The sequence below is a fragment of the Mchenga conophoros genome, linkage group LG16 (assembly GCF_057382185.1).
Source record: "Mchenga conophoros isolate Kocher_MC1m ecotype Shallow Benthic linkage group LG16, M_conophoros_male_GT1.1, whole genome shotgun sequence".
In the NCBI taxonomy this organism is placed as follows: Eukaryota; Metazoa; Chordata; class Actinopteri; order Cichliformes; family Cichlidae; genus Mchenga; species Mchenga conophoros.
Window position 1 is genome coordinate 27270771 of NC_140541.1, and position 19299 is coordinate 27290069.

The 19299-nt window shown below is 39.7% G+C and overlaps 1 protein-coding gene across 3 annotated transcripts in view; it reads right to left on the reverse strand.

The window, feature by feature from the left end:
* Positions 1-18949, reverse strand: part of map2 (microtubule-associated protein 2) — a 102209-nt gene extending 83260 nt beyond the window's left edge. For all 3 annotated transcript variants that reach the window (XM_085248386.1, XM_085248385.1, XM_085248384.1), the window contains exon 1: positions 18824-18949. The gene's annotated coding sequence lies outside the window, so the exon portion shown is untranslated. The remainder of the gene's footprint in view (positions 1-18823) is intronic.
* Between the last annotated feature and the right edge of the window lie 350 nt (positions 18950-19299).

Sequence of the window (19299 nt, forward strand, 5' to 3'; positions counted from 1 at the left end):
GTCGATTTTCAGAAAAATCAAAGGATTGATTTTAAGTGTGCTGTATTTTCCAAAAAACACGGTAATAACGACGGCCCGCTAGCATGCTCTACCAAAAATAGTGCTTTGTTGTGTATCTGACGGACGAAAGCTAAACCAGTTCCACACCACTGACGTTGCAGCATTTTTACAAACCAATTCTGGTTCATCCGTTTCATTCAACGATCCGCTTTCGCCCTCCTCTTTCTCCGTCGCCGCCATGCTTTTTCCGTCATGTGCGTATGAAAACAAAGGTACTGCGCATGCACGTTTTACCCATATTCTATTGCAATATTTCATTTTCTTATCATTGCCCAACATTATACCGGTATTACCGTGAACGGTATGATATGGCCCAGCCCTGTTAGTGATATTATTATAAAATATGCACACTGCATTTAGTGCGAGTGTTTTAGAGAGCTAAAACATGTCGGACAAGTGGTTTCTCCAAAGTGAACCAAAATAACTTTTAATTTCCCCTTGAAAATGAAAACAGAAATCAGCTGGGGGATGAGAAAGAAGAAAAGCTTTTTTTTTCTACTCTAAATTATGGAAGTGAATTTCCTCTCCCCAACTCTTTTTTTTCCTTGTTCAGTGCAATTTACTGTGTATAAAAAGAAGAGGAGAAGATACTAGCAATAACAAAGGGTTCACGCACAATAAAGAATAAATGACCTCGCTAAAATTAGATTTTTTTTCCTCTCCTTTTTCCTCTATTGACTAAACCCACTGCTGCCGAGACCTCATTTACCTCTTTCAACTCTTGTGTTTCTGCGCTATTTCCCTGCGCTGAGACACCATATGTATTACGGAATAAAGTGCCTGCTCTGTCGGTGTCAGACACAGAGCTTCAGTTGGTGGTGCTCTTTACAAGAGAACAAGCGTTTTCACAGCTTCTTTAGGAGTTTGCGTGGGCTCCACTATAAACAGCACCAGTCAGTTACATTACCAATAAGCTAATGAACACTCCCCAGTCTCGCACAAACATATCACTACACAAATACCTACAGTGCAACGCACTCCCAAACAGGTGCACCATGTGTGCATCGGGCACACATAGACCGCCTCTGGCTGTGCCCACTTGCTGCTGAGTGCAGGTGGATGCAGCTTTCATTTTCACTGCCACGGTAGAATTACTGCATGTGGCAAAACAATCTCATGATCAGCCTTCACATTTTTAAGAGTACCAGTGCTAATGGTTTGTTCAATAGTGAGTACTTTGATACAGTATGTGCACTGGCATTGTCAAGTCTGTGAGTGTGAATTTTACCAACTGCATGTGTGACATCGATGTGTGGAGATGTTTATATATACAGCAGTCCACAAAGAATTACTACAGTGCATTCATAGTTTTAAAATGAGTTTGGGAGATTTGGGAATTACATCCCAAAACACAACACCCGATAGTTAATCCATTATGATTAAGTAGAAGCTTGTGTGTGTTCTCTGCTGGTGAATGACGATACAGTACAGTATTTATAGCTGTGTCAGTGACCATATGGATAGCCAGATATGTCCTACAGTGGGTGACGCTTTTACTACATCAAGAAACAAAAAATGTGCTGGTTAATTTCTATATTTAACTGTTTTGAGGGTTCAGCAGCAGATGCAGTGACAAAATGCTTGAGACGACAGATTTCATTTTTATGACAAAGCTCTGTCGATCAAGTGTGAACCAACAAGAGACAGGGAGATTTGATGGACTCACTTATACGGAGCTCTGGTGTAGCCTGCAAATGTTTTATCATGGCAACATGTGCGGTGTAGCATGTTAATAGGCCCATAATTGGAATACAAACATCCATGTTAAATGGATTTTTATAATCACCCAATGCATCTGAAACAGAAAGTCAAACAAAGACTGAGGTGTGCACAAGTAGCGTACATAACACTTAGAAAACGTACCTTCGTGGACAAAAGACATGTCCTGTGTAATTATAGCCTTAATATAATTTCTGTCCTCTGGCCTACATATATAAAAGATAATTTTAGCACTACGATATTATAGAGAACACTGTGCTAATACACTTGACTGTAGTCCAATGTTGTGCTTCGAGTAGCTAGAATGAAATGCCATATGGGTGCACTGCAAAGTCAATTCTACGGACTTCTCAGGCAGTGTGCAGAGTGTGTTTTTGAATATATCAGTATCACAGCGGAAACTATCAGGGGAGCAGTGAAACACTGAGCCACAGCAGGCAGCACCCCTACTACTGAATTAATAAACAACAGCAGGGAGAGAAAGCCCTGATCAAGTGCATGGGTCAAGATTTTCTTCAGCATTTACATTTTAACAGAGACTTGTGGACAGAGATGACTAATATCAACATCGTCTCATGTAAACAAGTGTAACATGCCACGCTAATTACACATATGTGGTTGTTACACTGCTTACTGAATGCAATTTTGTTTAAGGGAGAGATTAGTTTGTGACTCTAAATCCCTGTGAAAAATATTAAAATAATAGAACAAGCCTTATATGTAGGGGGAGAAAATCATTCTCATTCAGATTCGTAATGATTCCTCTTATTTACACTGATAAAACTACATTTTAAAAGACAAAATTCACTAGCATGGTCTCGCAAAAAGCAGGCAAGTCAGGAAATGGATGGCGTAAAAAGGTATGACTGTGAGGTGAAAAAAGTTGAACCCAGACTAAACCCAGACTGCTGGAAACAAACAAGTGCAGGATCCATTTGCAAATAAGAGAGACCACATCTGCCCCCTCCCACCCAGGCCCTTTCCACGGCAGACATTTTGTCATGTCACAGTAGGAAAGGCACCAGTTTTAATTAGAAGAATAAAGAATGGCCGAATTCCATTTCTTCAGTTTCAAGTGGCTGCTATTGTATTCATGTTGGTTTTACTGTCACACTGCCGTGGGTTACTGGAACATTTGAACAGAATAATATTAGTAACACGTGTGCTTTCTTTCCTACTGTGACATTCTCTGAGTGTTTGGGGTGAAAAAGGGCTGACGGAGAGCAAATTTCAGCTTGAGCGCACCTGGAAGCAACACGCTAAATGCAGTGATAATGAAAGTGCTGGTTAGTGATTAGCTCCTGTCACAAAGATCGGAGTGGTAATTTAATCTTTAAGAGACTGACTCACGTGAAACCCACGGTGAGCTACCTGTTAATACAAAATTTTAATAAAAGCACCGCAAAATTCCTACACATTTGTACAGGTGTGTGCACCATGTCACTGTATCTCTGTGAGGTTTAAATAAAAGCAATATTAATCATACTTACGGCTGATACATCATGAAAAAAAACATATCTACTGTGTATGTGTGTATTTAAATGAGTGTGTATGAGCTATGTATTTGTGTGGTGCTGCTCAAGCGAGTGTGGAGGGTTGCTGTGGGTGGTAATGAGCTGCTGCTCAGTTTCCACAGCAACATCCTAACTCAGTCAGTCTCCATAGCAACTGATAACAGCATTAGCTGATTCAGCCTAAGTGAAGGTTCATGTCAGAAGGAGGGAAAAGGTTTTTTTTGGTCTTTTTTCAGGCTGCTACTGATAAACCTTGAAGGGAATGTAGGGAGTTAGACTCCTGAGATGTCCACTAAATCTGCCGGACCAAATTTTGGGGGACAATCCCGTGTTTGACTGTTTGATATGGTGAGGTGGTCAACAGATAATCAAACCAAAATCTTGGAGCAATTACAGGTTTTTGAATAACTCTGGAGTACTTAGAGTGAAGATAATCCACTCTAAACTCAAACAAACAAAAAGTAAAATAAGTATTTGATCCCCTTTAACCCAGTCAGAATTCTGGCTCCAAGAAATTGGCTTTGTACCCATGTGGCACACAGCCAATCAATTACAGATACTCCTGTTCTCAGCTTGTTATATGTACAAAGCAGATGTGTCCGGAAGGCTGGAATGGCCTACAAGAAGCTAGGTGAGAAGGTGACAACTGTTGGTGGAATTATTTGGGAATGGAAGAAGTATAAGATAACCATTGATCACCCTCGGTCCTGAGCTCCATGCAAGATCATGCCTCATGGGGTGAGGATAATCAAGAGAAAGGTGGTGTATCAGCACAAAACTACAAGGGAGGAGCTTGCTAATGATCTGAAGGCCGTTGGGACGCAAGGTCCTCCTGTTTAAGTAGGCACATGCATAGGCCCATCTTAAGTTTGCCAGTAGGCACCTAAATTATTCAGAGGAGGCTTGGAAGAAAGTGCTGTGGTCAGATGAAACCATAAACAAGCTCTCTGACATCAACTAGAAGAGAAATGCTGAGTATCTAGAGATTATCCCCACCGTCAAGCACAGTGGTGGTAACAATATGCTTTTAGCCTGTCGACACAGGTCGACGCTGACATTGCATTGATGGGTCAATGGATGGGACCATGTACCATAAAAGCCAGAAAACTGAAGATGGTGAATGATGTGTCTTCCAGCAGGACAATGACCCAAAATACACCGCCAAACTACAAGGCAGTGGCTAAAGAAGAAGCACTTTAAGTTCATGCAGTGGCCTAGCCAGTCTTCAGACCTCAGTCCTATAGAAAAGAAGCATCGAGTTGCCAAGTCGCAGTCAATAAACCTAAAGGATTTAAGAGTTTCAGTAAAGAGGAGTTGCCCAGAATCAGTCATCAGATGTGTGCAAACTTGGTCACAAACTAAATACAACGATTCCACGACCAAGTACTAAATCAATTTATAAGCTTTAATATGTTTTTACTGGATTTTCAGTTGATATTCTGTCTCCATTAAAATGAAACTGTCATAAAAATAAGATTTGATTTCTTTGTAAGTGAGCAAGTGGATCAAATAACAATTTCCCCGACTGTAAACAGCCACATTTCCTATAAAGGAAATCAAAGAAAGAGGAAAAAAAGAAGCCCAATACGGTCTATGACCAAACTAATTCTGCAAGATGTCAAGTAATCGATAAGGCTCAACTGAGGTATAACTTCAACCAGTATTGCACTTTTACCCCTACATGATATATAACGCAATTAGAAAAAGCACAACCCCCATCAGCTAAATACAATAACTTGACCTTGGTTATAATTTTCATTTACTCTCAGCACATTTATCATTGCAAAGAAAACAGGGAGGAGCCAACAAGGTTTGAATGTGGTTGAGAAAATGGAAGGGAGTAGAGCGACTAAAACACCAGTGACCTCTAAAGTCCTGAATTCAGAATGACAGACCACATAAATCAAGACTTTGTTAATATAATTTCTTGTCTGTTTTGTCAAGCCTGCACACATCTTGAACTACAGAAACATTTTATCAATTTTTAGATAGAAAAGAAAGAGTTGGCAGAAAGAGTTGTAAAAGGTCTGTCATAATCATGACTATCTTCCACTTTAATTTTTAATCACCAAATACATCTGAAAGAATTTAATTTAAAAGATGATCAAATTTATATACAAAACAGAGTCCCTGTTTATGAAGGTATGAACAGAAAATACAAACAAAAAAATAATGCAAATGTATGGTCACATTTCGTGTCAGCATCACATTAAGTGTATTTTTTCCAATAGTGACACGAGAGGCACTAAAATACTGGTAAGCATGAATTGACTGTACTTAAACCAAGTGCTTGTTTAAGCAGAATAAAGCTTATCAAGTGAGCGAGGAAACTTATCTGGTTGTGTCTTTACCTTAAACTGAGAACATCTCACGTGTGATTTAATGTTGTTCTGAAGAATAAACCTATGCTCTGCTGCCCCTAGGGACTGATACTAAATGTGCCACTTCAGTAAGGCTTTAGACTTTACATCATCTTATCAAAATAAAGTGGAACCCCGGCTTACGAAGACCCCATTTAACGCAAAATTCAAGTTACGAAGGCACTTAATGGCAATATTTCTGCCCGTGGTACGGCAAAATGCCTGCGTAACGAAATAGATAAAATAGAAACATTAAATTCAATTCCATAATGTTACATGTACATGTACGCATGTATGCATGTATACGTATGCTTTCTTCAACCTCCGCCACCTCCTCCTCCACCAAGAACTTTGTCTTCAGCCAGCATCGCCTCACTCAAAAGGCGATGGAAAAAGGTGCTTTGACTTACAAAAGACCCTTTGGAACGAATTAATTTCGTAAGTCGGGGTTCCACTGTATTAAGAACACATTTCCACACTACTGTACCTCTCAACCATGTTTTATGAAATTCAGCCAAATGGTTTTTGTGTAATCATTTTGACAGACAAATGGAATAAGAATACCACGGTAAAATTCAACATATTCAACCTTCGGTTTATAATTTCTGGTTATACTAATGCAGTCAGGCGTTATTGTATTTGCTCCAAAAGACAAAGTACTGTATTCACATTATTTCAAACCACAGATAAAGCACAAATTGTAACCTTAATCCAATCCAATAAAAGATACTGAGAGGGTCTTCTTACATATTATTTAGTAATTTGGCACCGTGTGTCTATTTTGTTTTACCAGAAAATGGTTAAATCTTTGTGTTTCAATCAGTTGTTAATAAAACCAAATAACTTCATGTTTTTTAGCTTATCAGCTATCAGTGCCTTCCCACTCGATTTCTCCCTGGCCTAATGTAAAAGAAATGAAAAGGAGTGAGCAATGCTGTATCTACACATCCTAAATGGATCATCAGTGCCTGGTTGCCATGGAAAAATGGATGTTTAATGCAATGGCTGAATAAATACACCCTTTTCTGAAATATACACAAAGAGGGAAACAAAGGAAGGAAACGGAGCGGATCATTTTTGATCCAGTCTTGCATTCTCAAGGCTATGCCCTGCAAGCAGTGGCTACATATGAAGAGAGAACTGGCAGGGTGAACAAACCATTCTCCCTCTTCCCCGGGATTCTTTTAGCCGTCTTCGTGTCTCTGGCCCATGCTACCGAAAACAAGAGAGGGCACATAACATCAGTTATCACAACATGGAAGAACACCGCAATGAGCAAATCAAAGAAAGGGAATGCCTGCTGACAAGAGGCAGATAGATTGAAGGCCGTGAAAGAGCAGCATGCTTTACTCTGTGTGTGTGCGTGTGTGTGTGTGTGCACGCGCGCGCATGTGTGATAATAGTGGGTGGTTTGACTTAATGGCTACCATTGGGTGAAAGCAAAAAATATTAGCTAACCTAAGCCTGGTGGTTTTAGTTGGCTTACTAAAATCAATTAAGGCCACTCAGAGTGGGGTTTAGTCTGGACTGCTAACATGCATGTGGGCACATCTGCCTCGCTCAAATACACTGAATATGGGCACACCAGGTGAGATCACAGCTTTGTAAAAGATTTCAGAATAACCTTTAAGATTAGCAGGACTAAGCTTAATATGTTTCACAAAACATTATGAGCTTTACACATCATGGAAATACTTAAAGTGAGAAAGAGAAAAACAATAGCTGTTTAATATGCATCCTCCTCGATCCTACTCCAAAATGACCAAATTATATGTCTGAGAGGAGCAGCTAAAATTGAGCCCTAATATCTTCTTTAGTAAGCCAAGAATCCTGATAAAGCTGAGATCCCGAAATCCTCGCCACAGTTGTTTATCTAATATGTCACAGGTCTGATATGACAGACACTTTTATTTAGTGCTACATCATGTTTCATTGCCTTGTTTGGATGAAGGTCAAAATAAATGCACCCTCTATTAATACCGTTTGGAAATACAAATGAACACATTTTCATTTCTGTGGAAATAATTTGCTATAAGACAGTGAAAAATTGGTTTGCAGATATTTCATTAGTTTATGATACTATCCATCTGTTATCTCTAAGAAGTCATTTATAATTAACAATATGACCTGTCAACAACAAAGGTTGTCTCACACTCCAATTTTTCCTCCTACCACTCTTTATCAGTCATACAAAAGCCTATTGTGTGTATGCATGTGATCTACCAGTACAGTAATCCCATCCCCTGTTCCTTTGTTGTAATCCTAGAATTTCCTCTAATAGGGAAGTTTCCACTCACATTTAGTCATATATACACTAGCTCTTAATCCTGGTAGTCTAATAAGCGTTGTATTTTTGGATGGCTTTGTGTGATTTTTTTTTTTTTTGTCAGCCCTTACATTTTTGCCGCTACAGTTTCATTATGAATTACGGTTAAGTCCATGTTTTGTTGGACAAATGGAAAACTTTGCACTTTTCCCTCTGCACACCACCACAGTCGCTTTTAAATCAAACAATCACAACGCGGTTGCAGCTTCAAAGACACTGTGAGTTTTACAAAATTTTGCATTCACTGTTGAGGAATTACAGTCACTTTTGTGCACAGTCCCCCTTTTTTTGGAGAGTCAGAATTAATTACACAACTTACTGATAAGCAGTATCCACGGACAGGTGAGGTTCGTTCCCAAGGAGATGTCAATGCAAGTGGGGAAGACGTCATTAGGCTCAAATTAATAAGTTTGTTGATTATTAAGAATAAATGCACTGACCAACTCACCAACATCAAAAGACCTGAAAGATGACAAAATGTGAACAAGGTGAATTATTAAAATATAAATAAATACAACTTCACCATATCTAACCAAGTCAATGAGACTTTTAACACGATATGATAGTCATATCATTGTCAAATTCTGTAATCGAGAGATGCCGTCATGAAGGAAAATACAGAGGGCTGCAAACTGCAAACCGTTCTTTACACTCAAGATTGAAAAAGACAGACTAGACTTTGCCTGAAACCAGCTAAAAAAGCCCGCACAGTCGTGGAAAAATATTTGGACAGTTTAACTTGTACCAGAATGATGGGAAGAGTAAATTAATGCAGCATGATCTGAAGCATACTAAATTATGTGTTGTAATGGTGGAGACAACAATCAGCAACTGAAAGCGGCTGCAGTAGAAGCCTAGCAGAAAATCTCAAAGAAGGAAAAACAACATAACAAAATAAGCCTTATTTAACATTATTATAGTTTGTCGAAATACTTTTGGTAAATAAATGGTAAATGGCCTGTATTTGTATAGCGCTTTTACTAGTCCCCCCTAGGACCCCAAAGCGCTTTACACACCCAGTCATCCACCCATTCACACACTGGTGGAGGCAGCTATAGTTGTAGCCACAGCTGCCCTGAGGCAGACTGACAGAAGCGAGGCTGCCATATCGCGCCATCGGCCCTTCTGGCCAACACCAGTAGGCGGTAGGTGAAGTGTCTTGCCCAAGGACACAACGACCAAGACTGTCTGAGCCGGGGCTCGAACCGGCAACCTTCCGATTAGAAGGCGAACTCCCAACTCTTGAGCCACGATCGTCCGATTTTGGGCCTCTGAGAATAGAATACTATGTAGAAAAATAACTGTAATTCCTAAACAAATAAAGCAAAATTTCCCTGAAATTAAAGCTGAATATCTGTACTCCCATCAGATATTGACTGTTTAATAAAAAAAATCCACTGTGGTTGTGTACATAGGCAAAAAAAATGCAAAAACTGTGTCTTTGCCCAACAAATTATGGGCCTAAGTGTAAAATATTGAGGCAGGTGGTTAAAAGAGTAAAGTTACTAGAGAAAATGTAAAGCTAATGGATGAGCAAGCTATACAAGTTCTATGTTTACAGTTTTTTAGTTTATTCTGTCTAAACCTGCCCAACCTAACGCTAATCCAGTTAAATGTTTTTGCATTTTGTGGCACATTGTTTAATCAGCACCCGCTGATGCACACATCCCGGCCCGTGGTAGAAACTGTGCACTCACAGTTTTTGGACAGTATGCCAGTGACCTTCTCATGGCCTCCTCTACTTGGCACAGGATATAATGGGCTATCATCTTCCAGTTATGTACATGTGGGATTTGGCTTTGCCTCTGTTCTCTGACAAAGTAATAGGCTGTCTGTTTACATAAGCACCTTCAGTTCTGTTTTTACCTTTTTGACAAACCCCTAATCGAATATGTGGATTAAAATGTGCACTCACAGTTAGTTTCTCTGCCAAGCAATCGACAAATCTCTTATCAGTGATTAGATTTTGTAAACTTATCTACCTTTTATATTCTGACTACACAAGTGCCTCACCATCACAGAGTATATTATGTGATGAGTGACAGCCAGATCAAAAAAATAGGGTTTCAGCTGAAACCCTGGGAAGAAAAGGCATTTTTTTTACCTACTACTAAAGAGTTAAGCAACAGGTTGCTTCAGAAAAGGAAGCAAACACTCTGAAATGCACACAATAAAAGCCCAGTTATAATCCTCGACTGTGCTGCTGTGACAGTGGATATCTCAAAATAAAGCTCCACAGTGTTTGAGGTTGCATGGATGAAGCTTTCCATAGGAGCTGGCGTCAGTCATTTGACAGGATAATCCTGTCAAGAAGAGAAAAGTCTGCCGCAACACATCAAGTGAAACACAGCCATCAAAAGAGTTCACAAACCACCAGATTAAAGACTCATCTATTCTAATCGACAACCATGTGTAGTTTGTGCAATTGCATCTCTGGGTGAATGCGTGCTTGTGTGTATGTGCTTTTGTTCCATGTGTGGGTTTTCACATGAGTAGGCGTGAGTGTTTATGACATAACTGAACGAGGGACGACTTGCTTCCCCGAAGACGAAAGCTGAAGAGATGAAACAACACTTCAAAACATTGAAGGAATAATTCATGTTTTTTCTCATGTCTAACTTGTAGGCTTTTACGTTCTGAATTCCCACAGATCCCCAACAAGTTCAAAATCACAGATCACACACTCTACAAAGCGTCTGGTGACACTTCCGACAATATGGTGGGAAAAGGAAAGCCAACACGCCAGGCGATGAAGAAGAAAAAAATTCATATGTTAGCTGTGGCCAAATAGTGATTCAGCATTTAGTCTATTTTATATAAAGTATTTTGGATTCCATTCCTAATAACAAATAGTACTAGCTTCATAAGTTGTATAAAAATCTGTCTCCAGGTAATAGAAATGCAGAGAAAATCACATAACTACAGCAATAATCAACAAACGGACTGTGCAAAGGTTTCTTTATATTTTGCTAGGACACTGAGAAACATATTGGGTGCAAACATGCACGGAAATACAATATATGAGGCAAAACTGTGTTTGTACAATTCTAACAAACTTGAAAGTCAATATTATTGTGCCCACTTTATCCTGCAACCCAGCCTGAACTCTTATTGACAACCTTTCTTGTCATTTCTTGAAATTGGCGTCAGTAATAGTTCTCCAGGCTTCTTGAAGGACACTCAAACCTCTCCTTTGGATATTGGCTTCCTTTTGTTACCTTCTCTGTCAAGATGATGCCACGCTGTTTCGGTGATGTTGAGGTCTGGGCTCTTGGGAGGTCAGCCCATCACTTAAAGTGTTCTATTATGCGATTTTCTCTCCAGGTATGCTTTTACTGCATTGGCAGTGTGTTTGGGATTAAAAACTAAGCTCCATAAAATGGATGGATCATGTTGGCTGGACAATGGTGGATCAAAATCTGACAGTATATCCAATTTTGGTGAGATCCTCAACACTGCTTCTTGACAGCCACCCTTCCACTGAAAATATTTCTGACGTTCAACTGAAGAGCCAGATACATCTCTCAGGTCCTGTGTCAGGTCTTTGTTAGAGATTTTCTCCCATTTTTAAGGACATGACTTTCAGATACTGGTGAGCTTCTGTAGACAGGCTTCTCTCTTCCTCCACTTGCCTGTTTCCCTCAAATTCTTAATGTACACCATGTTGAGATATGTCACCTTTTCAGCTAATAGCGCTAATAAGAGTAAACTTATTGATACAAAAATCCCATTTCATGCCTCCCAAACAGTTACCTTTGCCATTTTTCATACATTCAATTAATAAAATGGGAACAAATTATGTGTTTTTGAGACAGGCTGCTAAAAACTAAAGTACCTAAAGATACAACAAAAAACGGGATCTTTTTGTCCATGTAGCCAAAACACTGGTTCATTTCTTGACTTAGGTGCTTTCAAAATGATTGAGTGATTGATAGGTCTGTGTTAAAAGCAAACAAATAAAAGCAATCCACTGAAATCGGCCAGGTACAAATAGCAGACTGAAAAACTTTGAAAGACCTTCAGAAAGCCTGGAAAACTATTGCTCAAGACCAAAATTACAAGAAAGCCTGGCTCCTCAGAAACAATACATAAAGAAATGAAGGGTAGCTCCAGACTTTTGCACAGTTCTGTAATCCTCATCTATTTTCTCGATCGTAAGTACCCTATCGCTTCTTGGTAATTTTGAAAGTGGTAGCATTTCATCACTCATGTTGGTAGTGTAATTAAATGCATCTCTGACTATTCCTGGCATTAACTAATTGACATATCTGAGGCGCATTAATGCCGACAGTGATGGACTCCTGCATTTTCATGACATAATGCAGTCAACATGTGTTGAACAACATGTGCAGGTGGAAAGAAGGTCTTAAAGCGCTATTCACTTAAGTGCTCTCTGACTGTTTTTTTCATTAGCTTGAGAAAGAAACACAAAAGATAATTACTCCTCTGCAATGTTGTCATTCAGCAGCTCCCCTGTCTGGTCTGTTGCAGACCTTAGGGGGCGTCACCATCAACCTCTGTGCTCCATCAAGAAAAGCCATTAAGACGAGAGGGCAGAAGACAGAGCAGTAACACTGAAGCATTTTAACAAAGCGATGTGAAATGCAATTACCCTGACAGAGGCTGTAACACAAGCAATTTATGCAAGCTCACTGACATTCTGCATCTGCATGGTGAGATCCATACTTACAGTATGTTAAGTATGTTTTCTCCCAGACTGACAAAGAACACGTGTAAACAACATATTTTTTGTGGGATAATTACATTATATTATGTTATGTCTGACACACCTTACATAAGATGAAATGCAAGCTAAAAAGTGCAGCACATATTGGCACCTTTAAGCCAGGGCTTCACACGTTTACATTTAATTCTGCTGGGAAGAAACCCCATCAAGAAGATTTCAGACTCTTTAGCTTTCTCTTCATGATTGACAGGGTCTCTCATTTATGAGATGGACACTGCTATCGGGCTTCATGTTGTGAGGCCTATTATCATTGCAGGAAATCAAAGAGGAAAATGTAGATAAGACTGAAGGATATTTATGACACATCTGTTTCATTTTAAACCCTTTCAAATAAGGATGTGAAGGGTAGTAGGGATTTTGTAGGCACTGGGCGGGAAGATGGCTGTTTTTGGATCATCTCAGGGGTTTTGGCTCTCCGATAATGAACGGCAGTGAAACACTCAGGGATTTGACCAATATACTGTATCAGCGCACTAATGGATTTCATCATCCTCATCAGTGAGATTTTAGAAATATTCATCACTTCTAATACTCTGATGAGCTTTCCAGTACAGTATTTGTTATTCTGTTATTTTAGTTTAGCCTTAAATGGAATAAACAAAGACAACTCAAGTGGCTAGGCCCTAGCCGCTAGGGGATAGCCACATGGAAAAAATGCCTTAATCAGCTGAGTCTAAGGTTCAATTCCAGACCGATCAGATCTTTACTGAAACTCACTCATCTCTCTTTCTCTACATTACCTGTCAGTTGAACAGTGGCTATCAAATATAAGCAAAAAGGCCTAACATATATTACTCAAGCATTTGCCAAAAAATAAATAAAGAAAAGATTAGTGGAGTTATTATGCTATTGAGATATTTGCAGTATGGCTACAATAGAGTTTGATTATTGCAAAACAATCATAATCCTGAAGTTCATCTCCCACAACAGTTCTTTTACGGGCTGGCCGTTTAGCTGGATTTCTATGACCACACACTCTTCTATGAGCCTTGTTATCAGGCATTCAGCAAAACGCAAGGAACCACTGAATCGGCTGAAGCAGGTTGAAAGAACCTAAATGACGGAATTATGTCACAAAATAAAGCCACTGGGATGCAGTCAACATCACACACCAGAGAAAATGCTGAGGGGGATGTTTTTTTCTCCTTTAGCACAAGCATTATTTAGCTGTAAACGATACCCACACACTTAAGCACAGACTCCCACACAAAGACTGAGGGATGTTGTACACAAACACAGATGCAAAAACAACACACACAAGAGGAGAGGAAAAACAGGATAGTTAGGTGAGTTGTGAGTCATCCTTATGTTTTTCCTGCTTCAGCCCACACATATATTTATATCAGCTTTCTTTCTCGTTCTACATACCATATTCTCTTTACTTTGAAAAAAAAAATCCATCCATATACACTTCTGACATCAGAATGGTGTCAATAAAGTTTCGTGTTTTATCGATTTTCTATATTTGACTTGAAGCACAAATGCATATATGAATAGTAAACACATGCACCTGTTCTTTTTCTCTTACATATCAGTGCTATATGCCACGTGTGCCATATTCTTTGACAAAGATTTGCTTGGACACTGGAACTGCCAACAGTACGTGAAACTGTGGCTTCTTGCCTGATGTTATCACTTCCTGTCACCTGTGAGTGATTTTATGATGACAAAAAAATAAACACTGTTGTTTTTCAAATTATGGCGCTGCAGTAAAAATCGCACCATCATTACACCATACAAGTCTCACCTTGTACTTTAAACTCTAGGGGTTTTTCTTGAGGACTGGATATTATTTATCCTCAACAGAAAGTTGACATGCAACATTGGAAGGACGGTGACTCATTTTCCATATTCATGCATAAATACAAAACACTACAGTCCAATTTTCATGTGAATTCTCATGCCAGAGCTCCCATTTGAGAGTGTGAGGTGCTGGCAATAGCAAAAGCAAATATATTCCATGTCCAAAGAATTTTCAATAAGGAGGAAGCAATTTGTGAATTTAAAAATAAAAAAACAGCCTAGTGCACTTTCAAATAATTGAGAGGTTTTTCTGTCAGAGTACTACATTCTGAAATATCTGTGTAACTACATTTTAAATCTCTGTGTCAAGCTCAAGCTTGGACGCTTTTGGTTTTATCCACATTACTAAAGAGATGTGCTTTAGGTTCAGTATGCAACCAACAGCCATTGTCTATACTCCAACCAGAGGTGTCAGGAAGACAGAGAGAGTCTGGATGTTGGGGCAGGCGGTTGTGGGTTTGACTTGACTGATCTCAGCCTCCTGCAAACTAAAGACCACTGGGCTTGACCCCAGCTGTCCCTCGGGGCATAAAAATCAAAGCTGAGGAACAGAATTCCACAAGACACATAAAAGCATATATAACATCACGCTGCTCAGCGTGTAGAAATCTGTGTGGAAGTGGATGTCCGTTAGCTTCAAGTCAGGCGAGGTCAGCACGGGGGCATGCCACTCCTGAACCGTAGCCAAAAATGTAAATTAGTTAGCTCAGACTTGTCAGCGTGATTGCTCTTTTGCTGACAGGACTGTCAAGAGCACAAGTGAAGTCAGCATTCTGCTTTCCATTAGCATTTCAATGCTGATCTGGGATTACGACTTACACGCTTTATTTCCACTGATAATCTGCTCTCAGAGAAGATTGCAATGGAAGAATTGGTAAGATGTTCACGGTATAAACAAGAAAAATTTGTAAAGTCACTAAAAGCTGCATCGCATTGGTTAAATGTGACATTTGACAGGTATGACATGGAAATACTACCTAAGTGAAATAACTGCTTTGTATATGATTGCATTAAAGGTTGGAGTGGTGACCAAGTTTTGCGTGCTTCAATCCTTCAGCCTACATATTGTACAGATAGCTTTAGTTGACAAGGAGGAACCATTACTGAATAGGACAATCAATCAAAGCTTCAAATCAATCAAAGCTTCCCAGTGTCAATAAACTGCTGTCATCAAGCAAGACATTGCCTTCCGGGTGATGGTTGCCCTTCACCTGTCCCTGACCTGAAAGCATTCGTTCATACCGGTGCTTTGCATAGGCACTGTCTAAACACCATGCACAACAAAGTCTGCTGAATACCGAACGTAAAGCTGGATCTTATCCTGGTGACACAGAACTCCTGCCATGCATCCTTGACACCGAACTACCCACTGTTACAATGAATATAAGTGGTCAGCTTAAGTACTATAGCAAGCTCTTAATCAATGACCTGCTAGTTATTTATGAACCCCATATGCTTTTCTATTTCCCTCTCTCCTCAAAACAGGATCGATTTCAAGTGCAAGTGTGTAAGAAAGAATCCTGGATCTCAGTGCAAAAGTTTATGCCATCAACAAGAATAAACAACTATTACTAGTAACTGCAGTAGCAGTCCTATTGAGTCATTAACATTAATAAACTGTTTTCATATATGTGAACTGCAAAGCTTCTCAGATGTGAGGACTGCCAGTATTTTTGTCGTATTTAATACAAATGTGGATTCTAAAAAAAGAAAAATTTGCTTTACAAATTTTTGAGATAAAATCAAAACCAATCAACCTATAAATTAAATAACTGACCAATTACTCAGCAATGAGAAAATCTGTGCCCCTAGTTGATCCTTAAGATAATTATAAATCACTACTTTACAGGCACGCTGACCAGTGTGCTAATCTCTACAAAAACCTGGAATACCTCCCTTTGCCAGAGGGACAGAAAGAAGGGAGCGAGATTGGCAGTTAGCTGGCAGGCATGTCGGTTGAGTGTTAGTGTGTTGGCGCTGCAGCCAAAGATACCACTGAGTGTCTATCTTCTTTCATACAGGGAGCCTTTCCCACTTTCTCTGTCTCACACAGACACAAACAAGCACGGAGCATTACATCAAACTCCGAATGTGACAAAGGAGGACTGCCTGTGTGTGTGTGTGTGTGTGTGTGTGTGTGTGTGTGTGTGTATATAACTGTCCAGGCTGACTAAGTATCTTTGTAGGAATCAGGATTAGGTTGCCTCACTGACACACAAGGCTTATGTAAAGCTGACCCACAATGCGAGGCGCCACACGTGAATGTGAACTGCCAGGTTGCAGTGCTATTCCCATCCTAACTGGCACCTCAAACGGTATTGTCACTCTTACAGCCAAATGAAAGTTTTCAGTTTTGCTTATTAGATCCGATCAATTTTAAGAATGTTTCTGCACACTTATTGGCTGAGATTACAAACCACAGCCCTGCAATATATACATGTAAGACAACAAATACTTTACTTAGAATTCTTTCAATATTATTTCCAACAACTTAAACAGGGGTGACATTTAATACCGAAACCATCAACCCTTCTTTTTACACATTTGAGCCAAAATGCTTAATTAACCTCATAATTTCAGCTTCAGTTTACTCTCAGTTAATCTGAGATTTCGACAACAGAAAGACAATTAGACTTTTTTTTTTTGCTTGTTTGTTTTAATACATATACTTCAACGTCAACTGGTTATTTCAGCAAAAAAAGGGCTATCACTAGAAAGATTTTGCATCAGAGGTCAACTTTCCGGCTAAACACAATCAGAAACGCAATCAGTAAACTCAGACTGTTTACCTTCTCATCAATACATAAAGCCCATATAAAAGGAGTCATTTATGCTAAAATAAACACATCATTAATGCAAAGGCAATGTGTCGATATTAATGCAATTTAAAGGAAGCAAATCATAACCTTTACTTCACAAAGAAAAAAACAGAAGGCATGTTACATATGTTCCAGTTTTGTTGCTTTTTGGCCTTTTTTTCTCCAGAATATGTCAAAGTATAGATCCAAACATGGAGTAAGCTCTTGAAATGTTCCTCTTGTCCTCTTTGCCATAGAGATATAAGGATGTGATGGCTGAAGCATCTTGAGAAAGCTGAATTTACGTCCAACAGGCAAAATGTAGACCTAGGTGGAACGACCAGCCGGGTCCTTCACAAACATGAAAGCATGAGCCCCATCCCTCACCAAGGAGGAGCTCACAGCAGCCTCCCTGGCTGTGCATGACTCAATATATGGCAGCCTCATCCTGAATGCATCAGGCATTTATATGTATGTGTGCACAAACTGTAAATGGACTTGATGGAGGAAAATCAATAGCCAGTGCCTGTATGTAAATGAGACTGGACTGAAGCCTATGTACTGTGTAAGGAACCCATCATGTATGAGCTTACTTAATAGCCATTTCAGTATGAAGAAAAAGACCTCTGAGGTGTAACAGCCCTGGCTTTTTTTTTAAAGTGTTATTTGTTGTGCTGGGTTTAATAAAGACATCAAGTCTTTCAAAATGCCTTTAAATGAAATAAACTAAACTGTAATCTAACATTAAATGCAGTGGCGACGGTGACAACAACAGACATGCACATACAGGGCTTCAATTTGTGAGATCAATCAGGGGAAGGACCCGCCAATATGACTCAGCACCTGTTTTTTTCCTTTTGCACCCCCTTTTTCCTTTCTGGGGTGATTGGAAATTAATGTCATATTTCTCTAGGGATTCCCTCTGATGATTTTATCACAGTTACCTACAGCTTTCCGAAATGTGTTATAGGCTTACTAAAGCCCAATAGCCTTGCACTGCCACCGCAGCAAGCCAAGTTCCCGCAGTCACCGCAGTAGGTGAAGCCTTTAAGTAGCACAATGCAGACATTATTCCTGAACCCCATCAAAAAATTAAAAAGTGGATCAATTAGGTCAGTCAGTGTGGATTCTACCTATCTTGGGATTCTGATTTCTAGATCTATTCCTAAAATGTGATTTATTATCGGATGAATTTCGCAGCATTTTTCATCTTAAAACCGGCTCACACCACAGCTCAGACAGCACACAGACTCACAGGAGCCCAGATTCACTTCTCCTTCGGACGAACAATGCGTCCTTTTTCCATCCACACAGACACAGAGGGGCACCTCATCATTTCAGCTTCAGCTCACTGAAATGTCAATTTACTGCTGGGTGTAAGGACTTCTTTTTCTAGCCATTCAATGTCGCATGCTTTTTAAGTCGCTGCCAATCGCAATATATTATGCTGCATTAAAACGATGCTGTTAAAAGCAAAGAAGTGTTAAATTCTTTACCTGTTCGGCGTAGTGTCTTCCAGAGGAACTCCCGGTCTGTCGGACACACACAGGCTCCGCAACCTACATTTACCGTAATGATCCTACTAGTCACGCCGATAGACTGCGTCGGTGTTTAAACTAGCCATTACGGTGTTCTGGTGTACCCTTTGCTAGAAATTACCACAGAGGTGGAGCAGCAACAAACTGTACCGACGCGTTTCAGGTTAAACGGAAGTGTAAAACCTACTGTGTTGACGTAAAGGTACAACGCCAGCAGGTATTGCAAAGTAAATAAGGCTGGCGAAATGTCGTCTCGTCAAGTATTACGTTCTTTAGGTTGCTATGGCAATAAATCAGTATAAAGGCACACGTGCAGTTCGGGGCATGGGTTAAAAATACTGCATGAAAAATAGTTTGGCTTCCCAGAAACAATGTTCTTAATGAAGAATCACTTCCCATCTGTTACTTGTGGTCATCCCAGTTCAACAGTAAGT